Genomic DNA, 17137 nt, shown 5'->3' with positions numbered 1-17137 from the left:
AGTTTTACCTCAATACCTGACGAGCATTTATTTTTTGGGCTTCCGTGGCGCAATGGTTAGCGCGTTCAGCTGTTAATCGAAAGGTTGGTGGTTCGAGCCCACCCCGGAGAGGTGTTGTGAGGTCTCAGATGTAGCGTGAAAAGTCAAACTTTTTCCATAATACGTGATAACCATTTATTTTCTGATCTTTCGTGGCTCAATGGTTAGGGCGTTCGGCTGTTAACCATTAGCTTGGTGGTTCGAGCCCACCCGGGAGCGGTGTTTTTGGATCTCAAATGTAACGTAAATAGCCAAAGTTTTTCCACAATACCTGACGACCATTTAATTTTTGGGCTTCCGTGGCGCAATGGTTAGCGCGTTCAGCTGTTAACCGAAAGGTTGGTGGTTCGAGCCCTAAAGAGAGGTTTTGTGGGGTCTCAGATGTAGCGTGAAAAGTCGTAACTTTTCAACAAAACCTGACAACCATTTAATTTATGAGCTTCCGTGGCTCAATGGTTAGCGCGTTCGGCTGTCAATCGAAAGGTTGGTGGTTCGAGCCCATCCGGGAGCGGTGTTGTGAGGTCTCGGATGTGAAGTAAAAAGTCAAAGTTTTACCTCAATACCTGACGAAAATTTAATTTTTGGGCTTCAGTGGCGCAATGGTCAGCGCGTTCAGCTGTTAACCGAAAGGTTGGTGGTTCGAGCCCTCCCGGGAGCGGTGTTGTGACGTCTCAGATGTAACGTAAAATGTCAGAGTTTTTCCACAATACCTGACGAGCATGTAACTATTGGGCTTCCGTGGCGCAATGGCTAGCGCGTTCGGCTGTTAACCGAAAGGTTGGTGGTTCGAGCCCATCCGGGAGCGGTGTTGTGACGTCTCAGATGTTACGTAAAATGTCAGAGTTTTTCCACAATACCTGACGAACATTTAATTTTTGGCCTTCCGTGGCGCAATAATTAGCGCGTCGAGCACTTAATCGAAAGGTTGGTGGTTCGAGCCCACCGGTAGAGGTGTTGTGGGGTCTCAGATGTAACGTAAAATGTCAGAGTTTTTCCACAATACCTGACGAACATTTAATTTTTGGGCTTCCGTGGCGCAATGGTTAGCGCGTTCAGCTGTTAATCGAAAGGTTGGTGGTTCGAGCCCACCCGGAAGAGGTGATGTGGGGTCTCAGATGTAGCGTAAAAAGTCAAAACTTTTCCACAATACGTGACAACCATTTAATTTCTGAGCTTCCGTGGCTCAATGGTTAGCGCGTTCGGCTGTTAATCGAAAGGTTGGTGGTTCGAGCCCATCCGGGAGCGGTGTTGTGAGGTCTCGGATGTGAAGTAAAAAGTCAAAGTTTTACCTCAATACCTGACGAGCATTTATTTTTTGGGCTTCCGTGGCGCAATGGTTAGCGCGTTCAGCTGTTAAACGAAAGGTTGGTGGTTCGAGCCCACCCCGGAGAGGTGTTGTGAGGTCTCAGATGTAGCGTGAAAAGTCAAACTTTTTCCATAATACGTGATAACCATTTATTTTCTGATCTTTCGTGGCTCAATGGTTAGCGCGTTCGGCTGTTAACCATTAGCTTGGTGGTTCGAGCCCACCCGGGAGCGGGGTTTTTGGATCTCAAATGTAACGTAAATAGCCAAAGTTTTTCCACAATACCTGACGACCATTTAATTTTTGGGCTTCCGTGGCGCAATGGTTAGCGCGTTCAGCTGTTAACCGAAAGGTTGGTGGTTCGAGCCCAAAAGAGAGGTTTTGTGGGGTCTCAGATGTAGCGTGAAAAGTCGTAACTTTTCCACAATACGTGACAACCATTTAATTTCTGAGCTTCCGTGGCGCAATAATTAGCGCGTCGAGCACTTAATCGAAAGGTTGGTGGTTCGAGCCCACCGGAAGAGGTGTTGTGGGGTCTCAGATGTAACGTAAAATGTCAGAGTTTTTTCACAATACCTGACGAACATTTAACTTTTGGACTTCCGTGGCGCAATGGTTAGCGCGTTCAGCTGTTAATCGAAGGGTTGGTGGTTCGAGCCCGCCCGGAAGAGGTGTTGTGGGGTCTCAGATGTAACGTAAAAAGTCAAAACTTTTCCACAATACGTGACAACCATTTAATTTCTGAGCTTCCGTGGCTCAATGGTTAGCGCGTTCGGCTGTCAATCGAAAGGTTGGTGGTTCGAGCCCATCCGGGAGCGGTGTTGTGAGGTCTCGGATGTGAAGTAAAAAGTCAAAGTTTTACCTCAATACCTGACGAAAATTTAATTTTTGGGCTTCCGTGGCGCAATGGTTAGCGCGTTCAGCTGTTAATCGAAAGGTTGGTGGTTCGAGCCCTAAAGAGAGGTTTTGTGGGGTCTCAGATGTAGCGTGAAAAGTCGTAACTTTTCAACAAAACCTGACAACCATTTAATTTCTGAGCTTCCGTGGCTCAATGGTTAGCGCGTTCGGCTGTCAATCGAAAGGTTGGTGGTTCGAGCCCTTCCGGGAGCGGTGTTGTGAGGTCTCGGATGTGAAGTAAAAAGTCAAAGTTTTACCTCAATACCTGACGAAAATTTAATTTTTGGGCTTCAGTGGCGCAATGGTCAGCGCGTTCAGCTGTTAACAGAAAGGTTGGTGGTTCGAGCCCACCCGGGAGAGGTGTTGTGAGGTCTCAGATGTAGCGTGAAAAGTCAAACTTTTTCCATAATACGTGATAACCATTTATTTTCTGATCTTTCGTGGCTCAATGGTTAGCGCGTTCGGCTGTTAACCATTAGCTTGGTGGTTCGAGCCCACCCGGGAGCGGTGTTTTTGGATCTCAAATGTAACGTAAATAGCCAAAGTTTTTCCACAATACCTGACGACCATTTATTTTTTGGGCTTCCGTGGCGCAATGGTTAGCGCGTTCAGCTGTTAACCGAAAGGTTGGTGGTTCGAGCCCAAAAGAGAGGTTTTGTGGGGTCTCAGATGTAGCGTGAAAAGTCGTAACTTTTCCACAATACGTGACAACCATTTAATTTCTGAGCTTCCGTGGCGCAATAATTAGCGCGTCGAGCACTTAATCGAAAGGTTGGTGGTTCGAGCCCAAAAAATAAATGTTCGTCAGGTATTGTGGAAAAACTCTGACATTTTACGTTACATCTGAGACATCACAACACCGCTCCCGGATGGGATCGAACCACCAACCTATTGGTTAACAGCCGATCGCGCTAACCATTGAGCCACGGAAGCTCAGAAATTAAATGGTTGTCAGTTATTGTTGAAAAGTTACGACTTTTCACGCTACATCTGAGACCCCACAAAACCTCTCTCGTTTGGGCTCGAACCACCAACCTTTTGGTTAACAGCTGAACGCGCTGACCATTGCGCCACTGAAGCCCAAAAATTAAATGTTCGTCAGGTATTGTGGAAAAACTCTGACATTTTACGTTACATCTGAGACGTCACAACACTTCTCCCGGATGGGCTCGACACCAAAATATTGGTTAATAGCCGAACGCGCTAACCATTGAGCCACGGAAGCTCAGAAATTAAATGGTTGTCAGGTATTGATGAAAAGTTACGACTTTTCAAGCTACATCTGAGACCCCACAAAACCTCTCTCGTTTGGGCTCGAACCACCAACCTTTCGGTTAACAGCTGAATGCGCTGACCATTGCGCCACTGAAGCCCAAAAATTAAATGTTCGTCAGGTATTGTGGAAAAACTCCGACATTTTACGTTACATCTGAGACGTCACAACACTTCTCCCGGATGGGCTCGAACCACCAACCTATTGGTTAATAGCCGAACGCGCTAACCATTGCGCCACTGAAGCCCAAAAATTAAATTTTCGTCAGGTATTGAGGTAAAACTTTGACTTTTTACTTCACATCCGAGACCTCACAACACCGCTCCCGGATGGGCTCGAACCACCAACCTTTCGATTAACAGCCGAACGCGCTAACCATTGAGCTTCGGAAGCTCAGAAATTAAATGGTTGTCACGTATTGTGGAAAAGTTTTGACTTTTTACGCTACATCTGAGACCCCACATCACCTCTTCCGGGTGGGCTCGAACCACCAACCTTTCGATTAACAGCTGAACGCGCTAACCATTGCGCCACGGAAGCCCAAAAATTAAATGTTCGTCAGGTATTGTGGAAAAACTCTGACATTTTACGTTACATCTGAGACCCCACAACACCTCTTCCGGTGGGCTCGAACCACCAACCTTTCGATTAAGTGCTCGACGCGCTAATTATTGCGCCACGGAAGCCCAAAAATTAAATGCTCGTCAGGTATTGTGGAAAAACTCTGACATTTTACGTTACATCTGAGACGTCACAACACCGCTCCCGGGAGGGCTCGAACCACCAACCTTTCGGTTAACAGCTGAACGCGCTGACCATTGTGCCACTGAAGCCCAAAAATTAAATTTTCGTCAGGTATTGTTGAAAAGTTACGACTTTTCACGCTACATCTGAGACCCCACAAATCCTCTCTCGTTTGGGCTCGAACCACCAACCTTTCGGTTAACAGCTGAACGCACTAACCATTGCGCCACGGAAGCCCAAAAATTAAATGGTCGTCAGGTATTGTAGAAAAACTTTGGCTATTTACGTTACATTTGAGATCCAAAAACACCGCTCCCGGGTGGGCTCGAACCACCAAGCTATTGGTTAACAGCCGAACGCGCTAACCATTGAGCCACGAAAGATCAGAAAATAAATGGTTATCACGTATTATGGAAAAAGTTTGACTTTTCACGCTACATCTGAGACCTCACAACACCTCTCCCGGGTGGGCTCGAACCACCAACCTTTCGATTAACAGCTGAACGCGCTAACCATTGCGCCACGGAAGCCCAAAAAATAAATGCTCGTCAGGTATTGAGGTAAAACTTTGACTTTTTACTTCACATCCGAGACCTCACAACACCGCTCCCGGATGGGCTCGAACCACCAACCTTTCGATTAACAGCCGAACGCGCTAACCATTGAGCCACGGAAGCTCAGAAATTAAATGGTTGTCACGTATTGTGGAAAAGTTTTGGCTTTTTACGCTACATCTGAGACCCCACATCACCTCTTCCGGGTGGGCTCGAACCACCAACCTTTCGATTAACAGCTGAACGCGCTAACCATTGCGCCACGGAAGCCCAAAAAATAAATGTTCGTCAGGTATTGTGGAAAAACTCTGACATTTTACGTTACATCTGAGACATCACAACACCGCTCCCGGATGGGATCGAATCACCAACCTATTGGTTAACAGCCGAACGCGCTAACCATTGAGCCACGGAAGCTCAGAAATTAAATGGTTGTCAGGTATTGTTGAAAAGTTACGACTTTTCACGCTACATCTGAGACCCCACAAAACCTCTCTCGTTTGGGCTCGAACCACCAACCTTTCGGTTAACAGCTGAACGCGCTGACCATTGCGCCACTGAAGCCCAAAAATTAAATGTTCGTCAGGTATTGTGGAAAAACTCTGACATTTTACGTTACATCTGAGACGTCACAACACTTCTCCCGGATGGGCTCGACACCAAAATATTGGTTAATAGCCGAACGCGCTAACCATTGAGCCACGGAAGCTCAGAAATTAAATGGTTGTCAGGTATTGATGAAAAGTTACGACTTTTCAAGCTACATCTGAGACCCCACAAAACCTCTCTCGTTTGGGCTCGAACCACCAACCTTTCGGTTAACAGCTGAACGCGCTGACCATTGCGCCACTGAAGCCCAAAAATTAAATGTTCGTCAGGTATTGTGGAAAAACTCCGACATTTTACGTTACATCTGAGACGTCACAACACTTCTCCCGGATGGGCTCGAACCACCAACCTATTGGTTAATAGCCGAACGCGCTAACCATTGCGCCACTGAAGCCCAAAAATTAAATTTTCGTCAGGTATTGAGGTAAAACTTTGACTTTTTACTTCACATCCGAGACCTCACAACACCGCTCCCGGATGGGCTCGAACCACCAACCTTTCGATTAACAGCCGAACGCGCTAACCATTGAGCCTCGGAAGCTCAGAAATTTAATGGTTGTCACGTATTGTGGAAAAGTTTTGACTTTTTACGCTACATCTGAGACCCCACATCACCTCTTCCGGGTGGGCTCGAACCACCAACCTTTCAATTAACAGCCGAACGCGCTAGCCATTGCGCCACGGAAGCCCAAAAATTAAATGCTCGTCAGGTATTGTGGAAAAACTCTGACATTTTACGTTACATCTGAGACGTCACAACACCGCTCCCGGGAGGGCTCGAACCACCAACCTTTCGGTTAACAGCTGAACGCGCTGACCATTGCGCCACTGAAGCCCAAAAATTAAATTTTCGTCAGGTATTGTTGAAAAGTTACGACTTTTCACGCTACATCTGAGACCCCACAAATCCTCTCTCGTTTGGGCTCGAACCACCAACCTTTCGGTTAACAGCTGAACGCACTAACCATTGCGCCACGGAAGCCCAAAAATTAAATGGTCGTCAGGTATTGTAGAAAAACTTTGGCTATTTACGTTACATTTGAGATCCAAAAACACCGCTCCCGGGTGGGCTCGAACCACCAAGCTATTGGTTAACAGCCGAACGCGCTAACCATTGAGCCACGAAAGATCAGAAAATAAATGGTTATCACGTATTATGGAAAAAGTTTGACTTTTCACGCTACATCTGAGACCTCACAACACCTCTCCCGGGTGGGCTCGAACCACCAACCTTTCGATTAACAGCTGAACGCGCTAACCATTGCGCCACGGAAGCCCAAAAAATAAATGCTCGTCAGGTATTGAGGTAAAACTTTGACTTTTTACTTCACATCCGAGACCTCACAACACCGCTCCCGGATGGGCTCGAACCACCAACCTTTCGATTAACAGCCGAACGCGCTAACCATTGAGCCACGGAAGCTCAGAAATTAAATGGTTGTCACGTATTGTGGAAAAGTTTTGGCTTTTTACGCTACATCTGAGACCCCACATCACCTCTTCCGGGTGGGCTCGAACCACCAACCTTTCGATTAACAGCTGAACGCGCTAACCATTGCGCCACGGAAGCCCAAAAAATAAATGTTCGTCAGGTATTGTGGAAAAACTCTGACATTTTACGTTACATCTGAGACATCACAACACCGCTCCCGGATGGGATCGAACCACCAACCTATTGGTTAACAGCCGAACGCGCTAACCATTGAGCCACGGAAGCTCAGAAATTAAATGGTTGTCAGGTATTGTTGAAAAGTTACGACTTTTCACGCTACATCTGAGACCCCACAAAACCTCTCTCGTTTGGGCTCGAACCACCAACCTTTCGGTTAACAGCTGAACGCACTAACCATTGCGCCACGGAAGCCCAAAAATTAAATGGTCGTCAGGTATTGTAGAAAAACTTTGGCTATTTACGTTACATTTGAGATCCAAAAACACCGCTCCCGGGTGGGCTCGAACCACCAAGCTATTGGTTAACAGCCGAACGCGCTAACCATTGAGCCACGAAAGATCAGAAAATAAATGGTTATCACGTATTATGGAAAAAGTTTGACTTTTCACGCTACATCTGAGACCTCACAACACCTCTCCCGGGTGGGCTCGAACCACCAACCTTTCGATTAACAGCTGAACGCGCTAACCATTGCGCCACGGAAGCCCAAAAAATAAATGCTCGTCAGGTATTGAGGTAAAACTTTGACTTTTTACTTCACATCCGAGACCTCACAACACCGCTCCCGGATGGGCTCGAACCACCAACCTTTCGATTAACAGCCGAACGCGCTAACCATTGAGCCACGGAAGCTCAGAAATTAAATGGTTGTCACGTATTGTGGAAAAGTTTTGGCTTTTTACGCTACATCTGAGACCCCACATCACCTCTTCCGGGTGGGCTCGAACCACCAACCTTTCGATTAACAGCTGAACGCGCTAACCATTGCGCCACGGAAGCCCAAAAAATAAATGTTCGTCAGGTATTGTGGAAAAACTCTGACATTTTACGTTACATCTGAGACATCACAACACCGCTCCCGGATGGGATCGAACCACCAACCTATTGGTTAACAGCCGAACGCGCTAACCATTGAGCCACGGAAGCTCAGAAATTAAATGGTTGTCAGGTATTGTTGAAAAGTTACGACTTTTCACGCTACATCTGAGACCCCACAAAACCTCTCTCGTTTGGGCTCGAACCACCAACCTTTCGGTTAACAGCTGAACGCGCTGACCATTGCGCCACTGAAGCCCAAAAATTAAATGTTCGTCAGGTATTGTGGAAAAACTCTGACATTTTACGTTACATCTGAGACGTCACAACACTTCTCCCGGATGGGCTCGACACCAAAATATTGGTTAATAGCCGAACGCGCTAACCATTGAGCCACGGAAGCTCAGAAATTAAATGGTTGTCAGGTATTGATGAAAAGTTACGACTTTTCAAGCTACATCTGAGACCCCACAAAACCTCTCTCGTTTGGGCTCGAACCACCAACCTTTCGGTTAACAGCTGAACGCGCTGACCATTGCGCCACTGAAGCCCAAAAATTAAATGTTCGTCAGGTATTGTGGAAAAACTCCGACATTTTACGTTACATCTGAGACGTCACAACACTTCTCCCGGATGGGCTCGAACCACCAACCTTTCGATTAACAGCCGAACGCGCTAACCATTGAGCCTCGGAAGCTCTGAAATTAAATGGTTGTCACGTATTGTGGAAAAGTTTTGACTTTTTACGCTACATCTGAGACCCCACATCACCTCTTCCGGGTGGGCTCGAACCACCAACCTTTCGATTAACAGCTGAACGCGCTAACCATTGCGCCACGGAAGCCCAAAAATTAAATGTTCGTCAGGTATTGTGGAAAAACTCTGACATTTTACGTTACATCTGAGACCCCACAACACCTCTTCCGGTGGGCTCGAACCACCAACCTTTCGATTAAGTGCTCGACGCGCTAATTATTGCGCCACGGAAGGCCAAAAATTAAATGTTCGTCAGGTATTGTGGAAAAACTCTGACATTTTACGTAACATCTGAGACGTCACAACACCGCTCCCGGATGGGCTCGAACCACCAACCTTTCGGTTAACAGCCGAACGCGCTAGCCATTGCGCCACGGAAGCCCAAAAATTAAATGCTCGTCAGGTATTGTGGAAAAACTCTGACATTTTACGTTACATCTGAGACGTCACAACACCGCTCCCGGGAGGGCTCGAACCACCAACCTTTCGGTTAACAGCTGAACGCGCTGACCATTGCGCCACTGAAGCCCAAAAATTAAATTTTCGTCAGGTATTGAGGTAAAACTTTGACTTTTTACTTCACATCCGAGACCTCACAACACCGCTCCCGGATGGGCTCGAACCACCAACCTTTCGATTGACAGCCGAACGCGCTAACCATTGAGCCACGGAAGCTCAGAAATTAAATGGTTGTCACGTATTGTGGAAAAGTTTTGACATTTTACGTTACATCTGAGACCCCACAACACCTCTTCCGGGCGGGCTCGAACCACCAACCCTTCGATTAACAGCTGTTTGCGCTAACCATTGCGCCACAGAAGCCCAAAAGTTAAATGTTCGTCAGGTGTTGTGGAAAAACTCTGACATTTTACGTTACATCTGAGACGTCACAACACCGCTCCCGGGAGGGCTCGAACCACCAACCTTTCGGTTAACAGCTGAACGCGCTGACCATTGCGCCACTGAAGCCCAAAAATTAAATTTTCGTCAGGTATTGAGGTAAAACCTTGACTTTTTACTTCTCATCTGAGACCTCACAACACCGCTCCCGGATGGGCTCGAACCACCAACCTTTCGGTTAACAGCCGAACGCGCTAACCATTCGCCACGGACGCCCAAAAATTAAATGGTCGTCAGGTATTGTGGAAAAACTTTGGCTATTTACGTTACATTTGAGATCCAAAAACACCGCTCCCGGGTGGGCTCGAACCACCAACCTATTGGTTAACAGCCGAACGCGCTAACCATTGAGCCACGGAAGATCAGAAATTAAATGGTTGTCACGTATTGTGGAAAAGTTTTGACTTTTAACGCTACATCTGAGACCCCACAACACCTCTTCCGGGTGGGCTCAAACCACCAACCTTTCGATTAAGAGCTGGACGCGCTAATTACTGCGCCACGGAAGCCCAAAAATTAAATGTTCGTCAGGTATTGTGGAAAAACTCTGACATTTTACGTAACATCTGAGACGTCACAACACCGCTCCCGGATGGGCTCGAACCACCAACCTTTCGGTTAACAGCCGAACGCGCTAGCCATTGCGCCACGGACGCCCAAAAATTAAATGGTTGTCAGGTATTGTTGAAAAGTTACGACTTTTCACGCTACATCTGAGACCCCACAAATCCTCTCTCGTTTGGGCTCGAATCACCAACCTTTCGGTTAACAGCTGAACGCACTAACCATTGCGCCACGGAAGCCCAAAAATTAAATGGTCGTCAGATATTGTAGAAAAACTTTGGCTATTTACGTTACATTTGAGATCCAAAAACACCGCTCCCGGGTGGGCTCGAACCACCAAGCTATTGGTTAACAGCCGAACGCGCTAACCATTGAGCCACGAAAGATCAGAAAATAAATGGTTATCACGTATTATGGAAAAAGTTTGACTTTTCACGCTACATCTGAGACCTCACAACACCTCTCCCGGGTGGGCTCGAACCACCAACCTTTCGATTAACAGCTGAACGCGCTAACCATTGCGCCACGGAAGCCCAAAAATTAAATTTTCGTCAGGTATTGAGGTAAAACTATGACTTTTTACTTCACATACGAGACCTCACAACACCGCTCCCGGATGGGATCGAACCACCAACCTTTCGATTGACAGCCGAACGCGCTAACCATTGAGCCACGGAAGCTCAGAAATTAAATGGTTGTCACGTATTGTGGAAAAGTTTTGACTTTTTACGCTACATCTGAGACCCCACAACACCTCTTCCGGGTGGGCTCGAACCACCAACCTTTCGATTAACAGCTGAACGCGCTAACCATTGCGCCACGGAAGCCCAAAAATTAAATGTTCGTCAGGTATTGTGGAAAAACTCTGACATTTTACGTTACATCTGAGACATCACAACACCGCTCCCGGATGGGCTAGAACCTCCGACCTATAGGTTAACAGCCGAACGCGCTAACCATTGAGCCACGGAAGCTCAGAAATTAAATGGTTGTCAGGTATTGATGAAAAGTTACGACTTTTCAAGCTACATCTGAGACCCCACAAAACCGCTCTCGTTTGGGCTCGAACCACCAACCTTTCGGTTAACAGCTGAACGCGCTGACCATTGCGCCACTGAAGCCCAAAAATTAAATGTTCGTCAGGTATTGTGGAAAAACTCCGACATTTTACGTTACATCTGAGACGTCACAACACTTCTCCCGGATGGGCTCGAACCACCAACCTATTGGTTAATAGCCGAACGCGCTAACCATTGCGCCACTGAAGCCCAAAAATTAAATTTTCGTCAGGTATTGAGGTAAAACTTTGACATTTTACGTAACATCTGAGACGTCACAACACCGCTCCCGGATGGGCTCGAACCACCGACCTTTCGGTTAACAGCCGAACGCGCTAGCCATTGCGCCACGGACGCCCAAAAATTAAATGGTTGTCAGGTATTGTTGAAAAGTTACGACTTTTCAAGCTACATCTGAGACCCCACAAAACCGCTCTCGTTTGGGCTCGAACCACCAACCTTTCGGTTAACAGCTGAACGCGCTGACCATTGCGCCACTGAAGCCCAAAAATTAAATGTTCGTCAGGTATTGTGGAAAAACTCCGACATTTTACGTTACATCTGAGACGTCACAACACTTCTCCCGGATGGGCTTGAACCACCAACCTATTGGTTAATAGCCGAACGCGCTAACCATTGCGCCACTGAAGCCCAAAAATTAAATTTTCGTCAGGTATTGAGGTAAAACTTTGACTTTTTACTTCACATCTGAGGCCTCACAACACCGCTCCTGGATGGGCTCGAACCACCAACCTTTCGGTTAACAGCCGAACGCGCTAACCATTGCGCCACGGACGCCCAAGAAAAATGGTCGTCAGGTATTGCGGAAAAACTTTGGCTATTTACGTTACATTTGAGATCCAAAAACACCGCTCCCGGGTGGGCTCGAACCACCAAGCTATTGGTTAACAGCCGAACGCGCTAACCATTGAGCCACGAAAGATCAGAAAACAAATGGTTATCACGTATTATGGAAAAAGTTTGACTTTTCACGCTTCATCTGAGACCTCACAACAACTCTCCCGGGTGGGCTCGAATACCAACCTTTCGATTAACAGCTGAACGCGCTAACCATTGCGCCACGGAAGCCCAAAAATTAAATGTTCGTCAGGTATTGTGGAAAAACTCTGACATTTTACGTTACATCTGAGACCCCACAACACCTCTTCCGGTGGGCTCGAACCACCAACCTTTCGATTAAGTGCTCGACGCGCTAATTATTGCGCCACGGAAGGCCAAAAATTAAATGTTCGTCAGGTATTGTGGAAAAACTCTGACATTTTACGTAACATCTGAGACGTCACAACACCGCTCCCGGATGGGCTCGAACCACCAACCTTTCGGTTAACAGCCGAACGCGCTAGCCATTGCGCCACGGAAGCCCAAAAATTAAATGCTCGTCAGGTATTGTGGAAAAACTCTGACATTTTACGTTACATCTGAGACGTCACAACACCGCTCCCGGGAGGGCTCGAACCACCAACCTTTCGGTTAACAGCTGAACGCGCTGACCATTGCGCCACTGAAGCCCAAAAATTAAATTTTCGTCAGGTATTGAGGTAAAACTTTGACTTTTTACTTCACATCCGAGACCTCACAACACCGCTCCCGGATGGGCTCGAACCACCAACCTTTCGATTGACAGCCGAACGCGCTAACCATTGAGCCACGGAAGCTCAGAAATTAAATGGTTGTCACGTATTGTGGAAAAGTTTTGACATTTTACGTTACATCTGAGACCCCACAACACCTCTTCCGGGCGGGCTCGAACCACCAACCCTTCGATTAACAGCTGTTTGCGCTAACCATTGCGCCACAGAAGCCCAAAAGTTAAATGTTCGTCAGGTGTTGTGGAAAAACTCTGACATTTTACGTTACATCTGAGACGTCACAACACCGCTCCCGGGAGGGCTCGAACCACCAACCTTTCGGTTAACAGCTGAACGCGCTGACCATTGCGCCACTGAAGCCCAAAAATTAAATTTTCGTCAGGTATTGAGGTAAAACCTTGACTTTTTACTTCTCATCTGAGACCTCACAACACCGCTCCCGGATGGGCTCGAACCACCAACCTTTCGGTTAACAGCCGAACGCGCTAACCATTCGCCACGGACGCCCAAAAATTAAATGGTCGTCAGGTATTGTGGAAAAACTTTGGCTATTTACGTTACATTTGAGATCCAAAAACACCGCTCCCGGGTGGGCTCGAACCACCAACCTATTGGTTAACAGCCGAACGCGCTAACCATTGAGCCACGGAAGATCAGAAATTAAATGGTTGTCACGTATTGTGGAAAAGTTTTGACTTTTAACGCTACATCTGAGACCCCACAACACCTCTTCCGGGTGGGCTCAAACCACCAACCTTTCGATTAAGAGCTGGACGCGCTAATTACTGCGCCACGGAAGCCCAAAAATTAAATGTTCGTCAGGTATTGTGGAAAAACTCTGACATTTTACGTAACATCTGAGACGTCACAACACCGCTCCCGGATGGGCTCGAACCACCAACCTTTCGGTTAACAGCCGAACGCGCTAGCCATTGCGCCACGGACGCCCAAAAATTAAATGGTTGTCAGGTATTGTTGAAAAGTTACGACTTTTCACGCTACATCTGAGACCCCACAAATCCTCTCTCGTTTGGGCTCGAATCACCAACCTTTCGGTTAACAGCTGAACGCACTAACCATTGCGCCACGGAAGCCCAAAAATTAAATGGTCGTCAGATATTGTAGAAAAACTTTGGCTATTTACGTTACATTTGAGATCCAAAAACACCGCTCCCGGGTGGGCTCGAACCACCAAGCTATTGGTTAACAGCCGAACGCGCTAACCATTGAGCCACGAAAGATCAGAAAATAAATGGTTATCACGTATTATGGAAAAAGTTTGACTTTTCACGCTACATCTGAGACCTCACAACACCTCTCCCGGGTGGGCTCGAACCACCAACCTTTCGATTAACAGCTGAACGCGCTAACCATTGCGCCACGGAAGCCCAAAAATTAAATTTTCGTCAGGTATTGAGGTAAAACTATGACTTTTTACTTCACATACGAGACCTCACAACACCGCTCCCGGATGGGATCGAACCACCAACCTTTCGATTGACAGCCGAACGCGCTAACCATTGAGCCACGGAAGCTCAGAAATTAAATGGTTGTCACGTATTGTGGAAAAGTTTTGACTTTTTACGCTACATCTGAGACCCCACAACACCTCTTCCGGGTGGGCTCGAACCACCAACCTTTCGATTAACAGCTGAACGCGCTAACCATTGCGCCACGGAAGCCCAAAAATTAAATGTTCGTCAGGTATTGTGGAAAAACTCTGACATTTTACGTTACATCTGAGACATCACAACACCGCTCCCGGATGGGCTAGAACCTCCGACCTATAGGTTAACAGCCGAACGCGCTAACCATTGAGCCACGGAAGCTCAGAAATTAAATGGTTGTCAGGTATTGATGAAAAGTTACGACTTTTCAAGCTACATCTGAGACCCCACAAAACCGCTCTCGTTTGGGCTCGAACCACCAACCTTTCGGTTAACAGCTGAACGCGCTGACCATTGCGCCACTGAAGCCCAAAAAAAATGGTCGTCAGGTATTGCGGAAAAACTTTGGCTATTTACGTTACATTTGAGATCCAAAAACACCGCTCCCGGGTGGGCTCGAACCACCAACCTTTCGGTTAACAGCCGAACGCGCTAACCATTGCGCCACGGACGCCCAAAAAAATGGTCGTCAGGTATTGCGGAAAAACTTTGGCTATTTACGTTACATTTGAGATCCAAAAACACCGCTCCCGGGTGGGCTCGAACCACCAAGCTATTGGTTAACAGCCGAACGCGCTAACCATTGAGCCACGAAAGATCAGAAAAAAAATGGTTATCACGTATTATGGAAAAAGTTTGACTTTTCACGCTTCATCTGAGACCTCACAACACCTCTCCCGGGTGGGCTCGAACCACCAACCTTTCGATTAACAGCTGAACGCGCTAACCATTGCGCCACGCAAGCCCAAAAATTAAATGTTCGTCAGGTATTGTGGAAAAACTCAGACATTTTACGTTACATCTGAGACGTCACAACACTTCTCCCGGATAGGCTCGAACCACCAACCAATTGGTCAACAGCCGAACGCGCTAACCATTGAGCCACAGAAGCTCAGAAATTAAATGGTTGTTAGGTTTTGTGGATAAGTGTGACATTATGCTTTGTATTATTAGTAGGCCAGTTTATGAACAGCCCCATATTAGCTTAATGTCTATTATTTATCTAATCTCTCTTGTATAAAAAGGCCCCCTCTCTGTGTTAAAAATTCAGTCTATCTCGGACCTCGATCATGTATAAATCATTGTAAATAAAACCATAGTTTTAAAGTATCAACTCCTGTGTAGTCGTACAAACACACAACATGGTGTCAGAAGTTCGTTAATGTGGTATTTAGTCGCGCGATATCACGGTTAGCTTTAATTCGTTAATCAGTAATCGACTAGATTTGCGGTCTACCTCGACACGGAAAATGCAGAACGCCGCAGCCTTTCAAGTGCAACCGCCTTGCCAATTCAACTTTTCGAATTCCAATGAGTGGCCCCGATGGAGGAGGAGGTTCGAGAGATTCAGATCCGCGTCCGGTCTTAGTTCCAAGACAGGAGAGGAACAAGTCAACGCGTTAATATACATGATGGGCGACAAAGCTGATGACGTATTCTTGTCATTTACGTTTCCCACCGATGCAGAGAAGTCTGACTTCAATGTCGTTATGAATAAATTCGAAGGACATTTCATTCTCCGGAGGAACGTTATCTACGAGCGAGCAACCTTCAACTCACGAGTTCAGCAAGATGGCGAACCGGTAGAAGAGTTTATCACCGCGTGTCGAGCCCAGATTGAGAAATGTGCCTACGGAACTCTCCAAGACGAATTGCTGAGAGACCGAATAGTAGTCTGGGTGCGAGACAAAGCCCTGTCGGAAAAAATGCAATTAGACGGAAACCTTACACTGGAGAAAGCGATCTCAACCGCCCGCCATGCCGAAGAAGTTCGCCGACAACAACAAGAATTAAACGCAGGAAGTTATAAAAACGGAACTCCGGCTGTTGTCGAAAAGCTTGGCTCTCGAAACACCTCTCAGACGAAGGAGAACAGGCGACCAAGAGCAACTCATCCTTCAAGACCAATTCAACGCGATCAAAAGGTTACTTCAGATACCTGCAAGAAATGCGGAATATTCGAGAAACACAATCGAGAGCGATGCCCAGCATATAGAGCAGTTTGCAGGAAGTGTAAGAAGATTGGCCGCTACGAGCGTGTGTGTCAAAGGTCAACCACCAACTACAATCGTGAGGTCACATCGCAAATGATCTCTGTGGATGAAGATGACTCAACGCCAATGGATACGTTCTTGGGAAAAGTCAGCAGCGACGAGATACAAGATCGTTGGATGGTAAACATTAGGATTAATGCAAAACAAGTTCAATTCAAGATAGATACCGGCGCGGACGTTTGCGTATTACCAGACTAGCTATACAAGGCGAAATTTCAAGACTTAGCACTGAATAAATCTGACCGACGTCTGTTTGGACCAGGGAAGACCTTGATTAACTGCAAAGGTTTCATTGAAGCCTACCTGTCAAGTAGAGATACCACCATCCATGACAAGGTCTATGTCATCGACCAATTGCAAGTTCCACTTCTAAGCCTCAGAGCAAGTGAAGACCTGAAAATAGTTCAAAGAATCGATGAGCTGCAACTCACGGAGACGAGTATAAGACCAAAGGACCATTATCCTCAACTATTTACCGGCTTAGGACGAGTCAAACGAAGCTACAAACTGAAGCTGAAACCGAACGCAGTACCGTATGCAGTGACGACTCCACGTCGAGTTGCGATTCCTTTGATGTCACAAGTCGAAGCTGAATTGAAACGAATGGTGGACTTGGGA

At 46.8% G+C, this 17137-nt stretch overlaps 7 non-coding genes across 7 annotated transcripts; 3 read left to right on the top strand and 4 right to left on the bottom strand.

Annotated features, from left to right (window-relative positions):
* The first annotated feature begins 477 nt into the window (after window positions 1-477).
* TRNAD-GUC (transfer RNA aspartic acid (anticodon GUC)) lies at window positions 478-550 on the top strand. Its single transcript has one exon. It is a non-coding gene; the product is annotated as a tRNA-Asp (tRNA).
* A 1540-nt stretch (window positions 551-2090) lies between these two features.
* TRNAD-GUC (transfer RNA aspartic acid (anticodon GUC)) lies at window positions 2091-2163 on the top strand. The gene has a single exon. It is a non-coding gene; the product is annotated as a tRNA-Asp (tRNA).
* Window positions 2164-2382: 219 nt separating this feature from the next.
* TRNAD-GUC (transfer RNA aspartic acid (anticodon GUC)) lies at window positions 2383-2455 on the top strand. The gene has a single exon. It is a non-coding gene; the product is annotated as a tRNA-Asp (tRNA).
* A 6813-nt stretch (window positions 2456-9268) lies between these two features.
* TRNAD-GUC (transfer RNA aspartic acid (anticodon GUC)) lies at window positions 9269-9341 on the bottom strand. The gene has a single exon. It is a non-coding gene; the product is annotated as a tRNA-Asp (tRNA).
* Window positions 9342-10737: 1396 nt separating this feature from the next.
* Window positions 10738-10810, bottom strand: TRNAD-GUC (transfer RNA aspartic acid (anticodon GUC)). The gene has a single exon. It is a non-coding gene; the product is annotated as a tRNA-Asp (tRNA).
* A 1981-nt stretch (window positions 10811-12791) lies between these two features.
* Window positions 12792-12864, bottom strand: TRNAD-GUC (transfer RNA aspartic acid (anticodon GUC)). The gene has a single exon. It is a non-coding gene; the product is annotated as a tRNA-Asp (tRNA).
* A 1396-nt stretch (window positions 12865-14260) lies between these two features.
* On the bottom strand, window positions 14261-14333 carry TRNAD-GUC (transfer RNA aspartic acid (anticodon GUC)). Its single transcript has one exon. It is a non-coding gene; the product is annotated as a tRNA-Asp (tRNA).
* Window positions 14334-17137: the final 2804 nt, after the last annotated feature.

The sequence above is a fragment of the Phalangium opilio genome, unplaced genomic scaffold (assembly GCF_054372755.1).
Source record: "Phalangium opilio isolate 3A_F unplaced genomic scaffold, DU_Popi_V2 ptg000056l_1, whole genome shotgun sequence".
Classification (NCBI taxonomy): Eukaryota; Metazoa; Arthropoda; class Arachnida; order Opiliones; family Phalangiidae; genus Phalangium; species Phalangium opilio.
This window is presented reverse-complemented; position numbering and strand designations above follow the sequence as displayed.